We start from the raw sequence: 13,498 nt of genomic DNA, 5'->3' as shown, positions 1-13,498 counted from the left end.
AACAAGTAAAATTGACAAAATTAGCAAAATATCAAGAAATACAGGGGGGGGAAATAATTCAAATACCAAAAGAGAAAACATAAGTCTGCACAGGATAAATACTGATAAGAAACTGAATGAAATTCTCATTTAAATCAGTTTTTACCTATCCAGTAAAATTTGTATCAATCCATTAAGCTGAAATAAAGGTTCCAAGTGACTATTTTGCTAAATCAAAACTATTAAAATATCTTTCAGCAATTCTGCAAAAAAATAATTGGTAAAAAAAAGTTTTTCATGAACACTTTGAGAAAGAGTAATCCGGTTTTGTAGGGTAGTCATTTCCTGCCCACCATATTATACAATTCAACAAAAAATAAGCTCAATGGCTCAACTGAAAAACATTTCTGCATTCACTAAAATGTTTCAGTGAAATGTTCCAGTTAATCGTAACCATTATAAAAGCTCTTGGGGAGCCCGGGTGGCTCAGTCAGTTGAGCGTCGGACTTCGGCTCAGGTCATGATCTCACGGTCCCTGAGTTCCAGCCCCGCGTCCGGCTCTGTGCTGACAGCTCGGAGCCTGGAGTCTGCTTCGGATTCTGTGTCTCCCTCTCTCTCTGACCCAACCCTGTTCATGCTCTGTCTCTGTCTCAAAAATAAATAAACATTTATATAAAACAAACAAACAAACAAAAAAAACCTCTCAAAACCAGCCTCAGTTGAAAGCAAAAACTCTAGTTACAGAATGATGGGAAGAGAGGACGAGGGACCTACACTGAATAAGAGCACACTAGCATGGGGGGCTTTTCTGTCTCAGATGCTTTCCTAATACTAGCCCATTTAATCCTCACAGTAATTCAATTCTTATTCTCATTTTAATATTTTTTTACTTTTTAAGTTCATTTTTGACACAGAGACAAAGCGTGAGTTGGGGAGGGGCAGAGAGAGAGGAAGAGAGAGAATCCCAAGCAGCCTCCACACTGTCAGCACAGAGCCCAACTCTGGGCTCAAACCCACAAACCAAGAGATCATGACCTGAGCCAAAGTAGACGCTTAATCAACTGAGCCACTCACACTCCCCAAAACTTATTCTCATTTTAGTTAAGCCAAGTAATTTGCCCAAGCTAGAATAAGAACTCAGATCTATTATTGGTTAACACCAAATTCCCAACTCTTCACCACCAGACTGCTATAACAAAAACAAAGAAAAGAAGCCTCATGATTTGGGTGACCATACCTCCCAGCTGGTTTGCCCAAGACAGAAGTTCATGCCTACTGTGTGTCCCTAAGCAAAATTACTAATAATCCCTCTCCTTTCACTTTCACAAGTATCCACCTTTGAACAATAAATTTTTAGTCACCCTAACACATGGCAGATGAGAAGTAAATCAATCACAGAGCAATCTTTTAAATAAAATCCTAGTTGAACCAGAACTTTCCTTTCAGACCATCAAATATTCACTAAGAGGTTATCATATACCAGAAACTGAATGAGAAGACTTGTCCTCAAGGAACAGAGGCAGACAGAGCCCTCTACAAGCAGGCCAGAAACAATCTGCTCAAAGGGATCACTGCAAGAGCCTGAGAACAGTCTAGCAATTTAACAAGCCCAGAGTTTACCCAAAGCACAAAGTTTCAGAAATAATTAACACCTGCATTTTAAACTTTTTTTGTAAAGAGGGAGACGGCATGAGCAGGGTGAGGGGCAGAGGGAGGGAGAGAATCATAAGCAGGCTCCACACGCAGCACAGAGAAAACGTGGGGCTCGATCCCACAACCCTAGGATCATGACCTGAGTCGAAATCAAGAGTCAGTCAACTGACTGAGCCACCCAAGCGCCCAATACCTCCATTTTAAATAGAATGAAAAACCCCTGGCCAAAAAAGGAGAGACCTTTCATAAATCTCTAAAAAGACAAAAAGAGAATATTTTGGCCTACCCCACAGGTCTAGTGTAAGAAAAAATGCTTACCCACATTTTCCCTTTCCTAGTGTTCTTCATTAATGAAATTGGACTACTATTATGCCAAAATGAAGTATGTTACCAAAAAGAAAAAATTTAAAATGCATTTGATTTCTTCTAGAAAAGTATGATTTCAACTTCCTAGAAGAGTATCTTCACCAAGATAGGGAATAAACACCTTATCAGAATGAAAACAAAAAGACAAACAAACAAACAAACAAAAAGCCTATTACTGCAACTGCCTCTATGGAGTTCCATAGTATAAATAATAGAATCTTTAGTCAAACAAGCTCAACCCCTATTTATTAAGCATTTAGGGTTTATATATTACTAATCAAAAAATCCAAAAGGGAGGAAATGTTTCCTGAGGTATCAAATGGACCTTTCCACATGGTAACTTAAAAAATTTTTTTCTGGGGTGCCTGGGTGGCTCAGTCAGTTGAGTGTCCCACTTCAGCTCAGGTCATGATCTCACAATTTGTGAGTTTGAGCCCCGCATCAGGCTCTGTGCTGACAGCTCAGAGACTGGAGCCTATTCCAATTCTGTGTCTCATTCTCTCTCTGCCCCACCCCTAAACATGCTCTGTCTCTGTCTTAAAAATAAATAAATAAAACATTAAAAAAAATTTTTTTTCTAATGTTTATTTTGAGAGAGAGAGAGAAAGAGAGAGAGGATCCAAAGCACGTTCCACACTGACAGCAGAGAGCCCAATACAGAGCTCAAACTCAGGAACTATGAGATCATGAACTGAGCTGAAGTCAGATGCTTAACTGACTGAGTCCCTCAGGAGTCCCATTCTTTTTTTCTTCTAGTGAAAAACACCCAATCTGAACTAATAACAATTCATCACATTAAAATTTGAAAACAGGGGCACCTGGGTGGCTTAGTCAGTTGAGTGTCCAACTCTTGATTTCAGCTCAGGTCATGATCTGACAGTTCATGTGTTCGAGCCCTGTGTCAGGCTCTATGCTGACAGCACAAAGCCTGCTTGGGATTCTCTCCCTCCCTCTCTCGCTCTCTGCCCCTCCCCACCAAAATAAATAAACTCAAAAGCAATTTTTTTGAAAACAAAACTGAAGAGATCTTACTGAAGAACCAGTGATTTCAACAACTTTTACAGTTAGATCCATGAAGACACTTACCTTTTCCAGAAATGAGATAGATGAGAAAAAGATGCTTCCATATGAGAGAAATTAAAGGACAGAGATCGACAACCCAGAAATCTTAACAAACTCAGTTCATTCCTCAGCAAAGGGAAGACAGCATTAGCTTAATAGTTACTCGTGAAAAAGAGGGATCCCTCACAAAGTGCTGGGAAAATTTAGCTATCGATTCCATACAGTTAATTCTTCATTATCATAGGAGAGATGGTAAAAAGTCATTATTGAGAATAAAAAGTAGGGGCGCCTGGGTGGCGCAGTCGGTTAAGCGTCCGACTTCAGCCAGGTCACGATCTCGCGGTCCGTGAGTTCGAGCCCCGCATCAGGCTCTGGGCTGATGGCTCAGAGCCTGGAGCCTGTTTCTGATTCTGTGTCTCCCTCTCTCTCTGCCCCTCCCCCGTTCATGCTCTGTCTCTCTCTGTCCCAAAAATAAATAAACGTTGAGAATAAAAAGTAAAAGACATCCAGGGGCGCCTGGGTGGCTCAGTCGGTTAAGCGTCTGACTTTGGCTCAGGTCATGATCTCACAGTTTGTGAGTTCGAGGCCCATGTCGGGCTCTGTGCTGACAGCTCAGAGCCTGGAGCCTGCTTTGCATTCTGTGTCTCCTTCTCTCTCTGCCCCTCCCAAGCTTGTGCTTTGTCTCTCAAAAACAAATAAATGTAAAAAAAAAAAAAAAATTGTTTTTAAGTAAGAGACATCGTCCATAAACAGCCAATATTTCCAAAATTCACAATATTTAGTTTTCTTATACTAAAAGTCAATTTTCATTTTGGAAGTGACACACTAACAGAGAAATTCTGTGGAACTATGTTCTCCAAAGAAGCCTGAGAAACCTAAGTTCAGGTAATTCATCTTAGGGACAAACATCTGTAAATAAGCACGAGTTGAACTATATACTAAATTATAAATTAATCTTGCTTTCAACCGTTAAACATTTAAGTCACTTAGGTGTGTAATGATTTTATTAACACTAAATACATTTACTCTCACTCTCTTCATTATACAGTCATTATACAGTATACAGTCACTATACAGTCTACAGTCAATTAGAACAAGGTAGGTATGTTTACATCAAACTATGTGCTCAGTAAAACACTTGTTAAATTGAAGTTAGACTTTTTCCTCTCTTCGACAGAAGCCTGGGGGGGTGGGAAGGGAGACTTGATTACAAACAATTCCAAGTGGGATTCCAAATTTTCTGACCTTGTATCAAATACTACTGTAATAAAGAGGCTATATACACATTCTTTTGAGAGCTATGTGCCAAATATTTTATACGTACATGCGCTTTATATTTGCATGAATTCATTTAATCCTTTTATGACACAGGCACTATTATAACTTCCATTTTACACAGCCAGAAGTGGCAGAGCCAGGTCTGAAATCCAAGAAGTCTGACTCCAAAGTCTCACATACTCAAACTCCAGTATTGTCGCAAGGACCTCAAGCAAACCAGAGGCTCCTGGGGCATAACACTATGTTAATGGAGTATTCTAAGCAGGATATTCATTTATTCATTTAGTTACAACATTACAGACTTGGAAATATTGATTTTATATTATGAGTTATAATCCAATGCTGCTTTGTTTACTTTGCTGCTCAAATGATACCAGTTTTGGCCATTCAGAGCTCTCAGCAGGCTCCTGTGCTCCTCTGACTTATCCTTATCATGCAATTGTGTTGTTGTGGTGATGGGTGTTAGAGTACTTCCCTACTTTCTGGCACTACAAGATGTTCCAGGCTCATCTTGTATATTTCCTGCCCAGTCCTATAATCAGTCATTTCTCCAAGGAGCTCTTGTTCCTTGTATTAAATAACGACATTATTCACAATTGATCTATGGAGTCAATACAATTCCAATTAAACTACCAATTAAAATTTCGGGGCACCTAGTTGGCTCAGTCAGTTAAGCATCCAACTTCAGCTCAGGTTATGATCTCATGGTTCAAGAGTTTAAGCTCCTGTCTGTTGTCAGCACAGAACCTGCTTCAGATCCTGTTTTCCTCTCTCTGCCCTTCCCCCACTTGTTCTCTCTCTCTCTCTCTCTCTCTCTCTCTCTCTCTCTCTCTCTCTCCCTCCCTCCCTCCCTCCCTCTCTCCCTCCCTCCCTCTCCCTCAAAAATAAACTTTTTAAAAAATCTTTAAAAAAATGTATTGGAGGGGCGCCTGGGTGGCGCAGTCGGTTAAGCGTCCGACTTCAGCCAGGTCACGATCTCGCGGTCCGGGAGTTCGAGCCCCGCGTCAGGCTCTGGGCTGATGGCTCAGAGCCTGGAGCCTGTTTCCGATTCTGTGTCTCCCTCTCTCTCTGCCCCTCCCCCGTTCATGCTCTGTCTCTCTCTGTCCCAAAAAATAAATAAACGTTGAAAAAAAAAATTAAAAAAAATAATAATAAAAAAATAAAAAAATGTATTGGAAATGAAGATCTAGGTACTAGGTGTTGCTACTGGGTTTCCTTCAACCTTCTCAGCAGGCACAGCACAGAAATATATGTGGGTATAAATCCAAGCATGTATACATACACATACATGACTATTTCAATATGTAACCATCTGTGTTAAGCTAAAAATATGAGTTCATGCTGATGTCCCCAACTCCAATCTATTACCACATGAATCATTCTAGCCTCCGTCCCTTGCTTATCTGTAAATTCACACCCTAACAGTGAGAAGAAACCTGTCTCTTGCCATCCATTTATTTAATTGTTCAATTGCAATATACATGTATATCAGTATCAGAATTAACCTGCACCTTCATGGGATACAACTTTTATCAATTAGACTACAGTGCTTATGTGCAATTCCTTTTGTCTTAGATTCCACTCACTTCCAAGTTTACTTAGGTCAGCACCTCCCTTCCATTTTCAGTGAGGCTGTTTCATATATTTCTAACACAATTAAATTCTCTTGTCACAGTCTGCACTCCTTCCTGGGATCTCTCTACCTCCAAAATGATTTTTGTTTTATTTGTACACATTAAAGTTTACTTTGCGCCGTAAAGCCCTATGGGATTTGAAAAATGCATAATGTCATGTATCCACCATTACAGTATCCAAAATAATAAGTTTTATCAAGCAGCACTTTAACTACAGGGGCACCTGGCTGGCTTAGTCAGAATATGCAACTGCTGATGTCAGGGTAGTGAGTTCAAGCCCCACACAGGGTATGGAGCCTACTTTAAAAATAAATTACAAAGTACTACAATCTTCTAAGGAAGCAAGTCAAAAACTGTAAGTTTAATGCTATCAACAAGCCACAGATAGACTTTAGGACTATCAGCCATCCTCTCAAGGTTCCAACAGCTTCATTATAAAATGAGGAGTTCACTGAGATGATAATAATATATAACATTTATAGGGGCACCTGGGTGGCTCAGTCCAACTTCAGCTCAGGTCATGATCTTGTGGTTTCGGGTTCGAGCCCCGCATCAGGCTCTGTGCTTACAGCTCAGAGCCTGGAGCCTGCTTTGGATTCTGTGTCTCCCTCTCTCTCTCTGCTCCTCCCCACTCACACGCTGTCTCTCTCTGCCCCTCCCCACTCACACGCTATCTCTATCTCAAAAATAAATAAAAATTTAAAAAGTTTTTTAATAAAAATAATATATAACATTTATTAACACTATGTGTCAAGGATGGTGCTAAGCACTTAACAGGTTATCTTATTTATTTCTAAGAACCATATCAAGTAGATACTATTATTATCCCCATTAAATAGATGGCATTAGGGTTTATACTAACTTGCACAAGATCTCCTAGCCAGAGTTGTAAAGACTCTAGAGCAGGAGTCAGGACAGTATGGCTTGCATATCAAATCCAGCCCACTGCCCTTTTCTTATTCCTGATAGATAAGAATGTTTTTTACATTTTTAAATAAGTGAGGGAAGAAAATCATTATTTCATGACACATGAAAATTCTATGAAATTAAAATGTCAGTGCCCATAAATGAAGGGCAGAGTTGAATGGCTCCAACAGAGAAAGTATGACCAGCAAAGCATATGATTTATTTGACCCTTTACAGAAAAACTTTCCTGAGCCCTACCCCTGAGCCTGGTCTTCTGTTATATTCTAAGAATGATTCTAAAAAAGGCAAACTATTACTAACATTAGAATAACATGCAGGACAGAAATATTTTAGACCCTGAACTAAAATATGTCATGTTGCAAAATACCACATCTCTGAGTTATCTTAAATATTGACATCTAGTGGTATTCGTTACATAAACACAAAGGTTAGTGCATTGTAACTATTTTCTTTATTGGTGTATTTTTTCCCTGCCTTATCTTAAAAAAGATTTGAGACTCTTCCTACTCAAAAAAGTTCTGATTTCAACACTTTACAAACTAAAATTTTAGATTAAGCTAATTAAACTGTCAAAAAAGAATGTTACTTGTAATTACAGCTAACACTTGTGGAGAAACTATGTGCCAGAGACCATTCTAAGCAATTTACTCATTTATTTCTCACAATTACCCTCTATGAAGTAGATACTATTACTCTCCCAATTTAACAGATGAAGACAGTGAGGCTTAAATAGCTTTCCAGAGATCATACAGTTAATAAGAGAGTTAAAATTCGAACTCCGGTTACCTGGCTCTAGGATCTAGAAGGGGCTCGGTGTAATATACTGCCACTGGATTACAATGCTTCTGTTAACAAGGTAGAACAGGGCCTTTAAACATATGAAAAGAATGTATTTTTTTTAAAAAAGACAAAAAACTACTACTAATTCCTATCAACAACTCAAAAGAAATATTTAGGTTTATACTTCCCCATGGCACCTAGAGTTTGCATAACCCTGTGTTTATCTTTGCAGAGCCCCTCTGTACTCTCCACACATACACATACAAGTGGATTAATTCTCTTGTACATCCCCAGAATCTACCACAGTCCCTTGAGTGTGGCAGATGCTCAACAAATTGTTGTTGGGAAAATCAAAAAGCACTCATTAGGTGTTCAATGAATATTTATCTAATGAACAAAATAAAGAGTTACATAAACCATTAGGTACAAGCATCATCAAATGGCTTGCTGACCTGAAATGAACTAGGACTGGATCATAAAAGTCTCTGGCTTTATAACCATAACATTGTGTCTGGTTTGTTCTTGAACCTTAACCATCTTCCTTGCTAGTAAGTTTCATAAACAAACCACTCATTATACACCTGTCAAACAATATTCATCCTTCAAACTGATTCTAATTTTCCAGGATTATAATGCATGTTTTTATCTAATTCAATTTAATTTAATCATAGTCCATCCCAGTCTTCATCATTTCAATATGGAGTCAAATTTCTTTATCTTCACATGTAAGCCCTAGCATTGCCTTCATCATTTATACTGCCATTTTCTGGAAACTTCCCTCCTGTTTATTTTGACATTTTATTTTTCAGTAATCTCTAAACCCAATGTGGGACTTGAACTCACAACCCAGAGATCAAGAGTCACATGCTCTTCCAACTGGGCCAGTTAGGCACCCCTTGATTTATTATTTCCTGAAGTGCAGTAATTGAAATCCATTCTATAGTCTAAGAGTAGACGTAACTGTGGTTTTGTACCAAGATAACACAGTCCGTTTATTTTTTCATGCCTTTCCAGGGAATGACTAACATTTTGTCGGCCTGACAACACTCAGGCAACATTCTCAGGAATAAACTGAGCACCTGAACATCCTTTTTACCATATTGATGTTTACTAGCCATTTCTCTGTTCTTGCACAAAACTGTGAAAGATTTATCCTGTTTATTCTACTTAGCTACTAACCTCTCACACAAAAGAGCTAGCTGTCACATACAAACCCAAAGGTACCTTATTTGTTCTTTTACAAGAATATCCTTAGTACCATTATCAAAAGATGACTCTATACTTGAATACACAGAGACAATCCCATATACCATACAGGTTGTTCCTACTACATAGTTTCCCTTCTCCCAAATCAAAACTAAATGTGTATCATAGGGGATCATAGGGGAGCCAGGGTAGTTCAGTCAGTTGAGTGTCCGACTCTTGATTTTGGCTCAGGTCACAGTATCACAGTTCGTGGATTCAAGACCCAAGTCAGGCTCCACACTGACAGCACAGAGGAGCCTGCTTGGGATTCTCTCTCTTTCTCTCTGTCCCTCCCATGCTTGTGCTCATGCTCTCTCTCTCAAAATAAATAAACTTAAAAAAAAATTTTTTTTTAATGAATGTATGGGGCACCTGGGTGGCTCAGTGGGTTAAGAGTCCAATTTCAGCTCAGGTCATGATCTCACAGTTCGTGAGTTCCAGTCCCGCATCAGGCTCTGTGCTGATACCTCAGAGACTGAAGCCTGCTTAGGACTGTGTCTCCCTCTCTCTTTGTCCCTCCCCCACTGGTGCATATGCTCTCTCTCTCTCAAAAATAAATAAACATTAAAAAAAAATTTTTTTAAATAAATATGTCATAGCTTTTGGCGTATTTCCTCACAGACAAAAATAAAGCAACATTTCATCAATATGCTGTCTTACAGTTAACATGTCATTTAATCTCAGAAGTGAAAATTATTATTCCCATTTTACAGATAAGGAGAACTGAAACTCAAAAATGTTGGGTAGCTTACCCAGTGGTTAAGTGGGACTCAAACCCAAATCTTTTTTTAGTCTAAAAACAATGTCTTTCCATCACATTACCAGGTTTCCCCTTAGCTAAACTATCACTTGCTTTCCCCATAAGAAGTCATGTTCTTGAGAATATGAATTTAAGAGTCCGCATCCTACTTCTTGTTATGGAAACCACTGGTTTGCCCCACATGAAATCACTTATCTATGCATCCAGGCCTCTCTAAGACAAAGGCTTTCTTAAACTAGGGTCCATAAACTTGGATGGGGAAAAATTCACATTCTTATTTTTGCTAAACTGTAACTGAAAATAGCATTTCTTTCATTTCTGAATGTAAGCAGCACACCCCAACTTTCACTATTTGTTTCAGTAATAAAAAGCGTATTTCTTACATCATAAATACGTGAACTATATTTTATACATTTAAGTGTCATATTCTGAGAAGGTGTTCACAGGTTTTTTTAGACTGCAAAGGGGTCCAGGGCACATAAAAAATGTTAAGAACCCTGCTCAATAGACTGTCACACAGGCTGTCAAATCCTTGGGTAGTGAAGGTTTATAAAATCACGTCACACAGTTGATTCACAGTCTTTTAGTCCCTTAAAAATATGAATAGCATTTAGTTCCAATGATTTATTTACTTTTACTTTTTTTAAATGTTTGTTTTTGAGAGAGAGAGAGAGTGGGGGACAGAGGATCCAAAGTGGACTCTGTGCTGACAAGAGTAAGCCCAACATGGGGCTTGAACCCCCAACCGCAAGATCATGACCTGAGCCGAAGTTGGACACTCAACCAACTGAAACAGCCAGGCACTCCCCCAAAGATTTTTTAATATCTGTCAATTACATTTATAATTACTGATCTCCTACTTCTGACCTAACATATATGGAAATCTCTCTTATGTACTTATTAAATCCAGGCATTATGCTTTGTGATCTTTTCAACCCTAACAAACCTACCACATCATGATTAGCAAATGAATCGAATGCTTCTATAAGTGAATTTCTAATTTAATGTAAGCCATAGTCTGAATGTTTGTGACCCTCTCCCGACCATCATATGTTTAAATCCTAACTCCAAAGATGATAGTATTAGGTGGGACCAGAGCCCTCAAGATTAGGATTAGTACCCATAATAGGTATTTAGTATTACCAACTCTTCTCATTCTCTGTATGCTACAGCCTATCATGTCAAAATGTTTATGCTTAAGATTCAACTTTAAAACTTGCCAACTTTAAAACGTCATTTTCCCACACAAATTCAATTTCCTATTAAACCTATCCCATTCTGAACTCTCGAAAATTCATTGTACCCCAGCATTTACATTTTGTGTGAACTTGTATATTGACACGTTAAACCTCGAAGCCAGTTTTAATCTTCTTGAGGGCAGCAAGATGTCTATTATTGCCTCTCTAGCCCCATGTCTACACAAGCAACAGCGGTCAAAAGCTGTTATGATACCTCTCCTTGATGGTACCATGACAAACTCTTACTACGTGAAATCATAACACCATAGTTTATTGTCTGTTGCTTAGACTTAATGAGATGTTCACCTTGATGTACTCAAAACTGTTTTTTATCAGTCATAAGCTTTTCTAATCACGTTTGTGCTCTTTACAGTTACCTATTAAAAGACACGGATCTTTTAAAATTAGTTTGGATTCTTCTGAAACAAAATAAAGAGGAAAAGAATACAGTAAACTAAAATAACAGAATTTAACCCTTAAAAACACAAATTTGCTTTATTATCTAGTAAGGTATGTGACTTTTACCACATTTAATAACCTCAAATTGTTGATTTATAGGAAGAGCTTGAGAATGTCAAGCATAAAACACAAAGGGAATGGATTATTACTGGCAGCAAAAGGGAACAAAGTCCTGACACATGCTACCACATGGATGAACATTGAGAGCATGTTAAGTGAAAGAAGCCACTCACAAAAAGACACATATTGTATGATTCCCTTTATACCCAGTATCCAGAATAGACAAATCTACAAAGACAGAAAATACATTAGTGGCTCCTAAGGGCTGCGGGAAGGGTTGATGGGGTAGTGACTACTAAGGTGGCTTTTTGGGGTGATGAATTACATAGAGTTGAAAGATGTACAATTAACTCTGAATATATTAAAAATCACAGAAGTGTACACTTAAAAAGGTTGAGTCTTTTGGTATGTGAATTATATTGCAATAAAGCTGTTGCCTGAAAATAAAACGCCACCACTAGCAAACCAGAATGAAAATCTCCTTGGGAAAGGCAATCATGAAAGTCACTGACTGGAAAAGTCAGCTGTTACCTGTGATTTTAGCAAAGTCAACCTCCTAATTTTCTCCCATTCCTCCCAACAAGTAACCTGCTAATTCCATCTCCCATTCCTACCAACAAGTACCCGAACATAAAACTAGGCAGTGTATCTATGAATCAAAGAATTTGCGAACAGTTGGCTGCAAACTAAAATAGTGAGTGCATTCTTAGGCTCTATCACTCCTAAACTGTAGGGGGCTTCCACCCTCGCTGATTACGGAAGTAGTACTTTTCATCAGCTAGCTCAAGAAGGAATGTCAAAATAGGATGACACTTGCCTGGACACCCTACAAAAGCCAAAAAGACCACAATGGGTGTCCCCTACGCACTCCTAAGTATGTGCACGTGTTAGGCTGTCCCCACCTAACACCAACAAGCAGCACGCACCATTCACCCACATCCCAACTTGCTCCCCATAAACTGACACACTATCAAGCTCTTAGATCTCATTTGTTTAAGAGGACAGATAAAGACCTCACGGAGTCCCCACTCGAGCCTAGCCCCCGCCCTGACCCACCCCACCCCCAAACCCACACACGTGTTAGCCCGACACCGCCCCACCGGGTCCCACGTGCACCTGGTCTAACACACTCCCCACGTGTGGGCGCCCCACGGGCTTCCTCGGCTATCTGAGGTCACCGTATGACCCCAGGCCTCTAGAGGTATAAAAGGGGGAAGGACGAGGCCCAGGTCCCTGAGGTCCCAACACTACGGGGAGTGTCCACACCCATCCTCCCTATTAACCCCAACAAATCCAAGGGCCGGGGGCGACGGCCCCTTTAAGACGCGGCCCAGTCGTCGCCCGCAGAGAGGGGCGCAACGGGGCCTACACAAATCCCCCTCCGTTCGCCCGCCCACGTCAAGTCGCCTCACCTCGGGCCGCCGGGCCCCGCCGCCGCGGCGGCGGCGGAGGGGGGGCGGGGTGCGGGCGGGGTCCGAAGGGGGGGGTCGCCCCGCCGACGGTGGAGCCGCGGTTCGCTCTCTGAGGCTGTGGGACGGTGACTGCGTTGGGCGTGGACGCTCCTAGCTCGCTCCCTCGGCGGCTCCTGGGACCCCAAGATGGCGGCGGCGCTGAGGCGGCTGCGGGCGCTGGGCCGGCGGCGGCGGCCACTTTCACTCACTGAGAGGAGCGGAGCAGGGACACGGGGAGCCATGGCGGGGGGGAGGAGAGGCGCCATAGCCAGGCCAGAACAATCGAGCCGCTACTCAGCTAGCTTACCCCCGCCCCGCCCACGCTCACTGTTCTTCGCCAGCCCGTGGCCTCTCGCAGTGCTTCTGCCGTCGGCCTCGTGCAGCTCGCACCCCGCCGCTGCCGCCTGACGCCCAGAGCGGACTGGGGTTCGGGGGGAGACCCTGATCCATGCCATCTGAGTGCAGATTGGTCGGGGCTGGGACTGGCGAAGATTGCCGAAAGGCGGCGGGGAGGAGGAGGAGGATGTCATCGCTAGAGTGAGCAAGCAGATCTCGCGGGAGCAAATGTCGCGAGACCTCTCCAGTCCTGCAACCGCCGGAGAAAGG

General features: G+C 41.1%; 1 protein-coding gene across 1 annotated transcript in view; it reads right to left on the bottom strand.

Annotated features, from left to right (window-relative positions):
* Positions 1–12,985, bottom strand: part of INO80 (INO80 complex ATPase subunit) — a 137,121-nt gene extending 124,136 nt beyond the window's left edge. The window contains 1 exon segment of the mRNA XM_023255482.2: positions 12,854–12,985. The gene's annotated coding sequence lies outside the window, so the exon portion shown is untranslated.
* Between the last annotated feature and the right edge of the window lie 513 nt (positions 12,986–13,498).

This window comes from Felis catus, chromosome B3 (genome assembly GCF_018350175.1).
Source record: "Felis catus isolate Fca126 chromosome B3, F.catus_Fca126_mat1.0, whole genome shotgun sequence".
Lineage (NCBI taxonomy): Eukaryota > Metazoa > Chordata > Mammalia > Carnivora > Felidae > Felis > Felis catus.
Note: the sequence above shows the minus strand (reverse complement) of the source record. Positions and strands in the feature narration are given on the sequence as shown.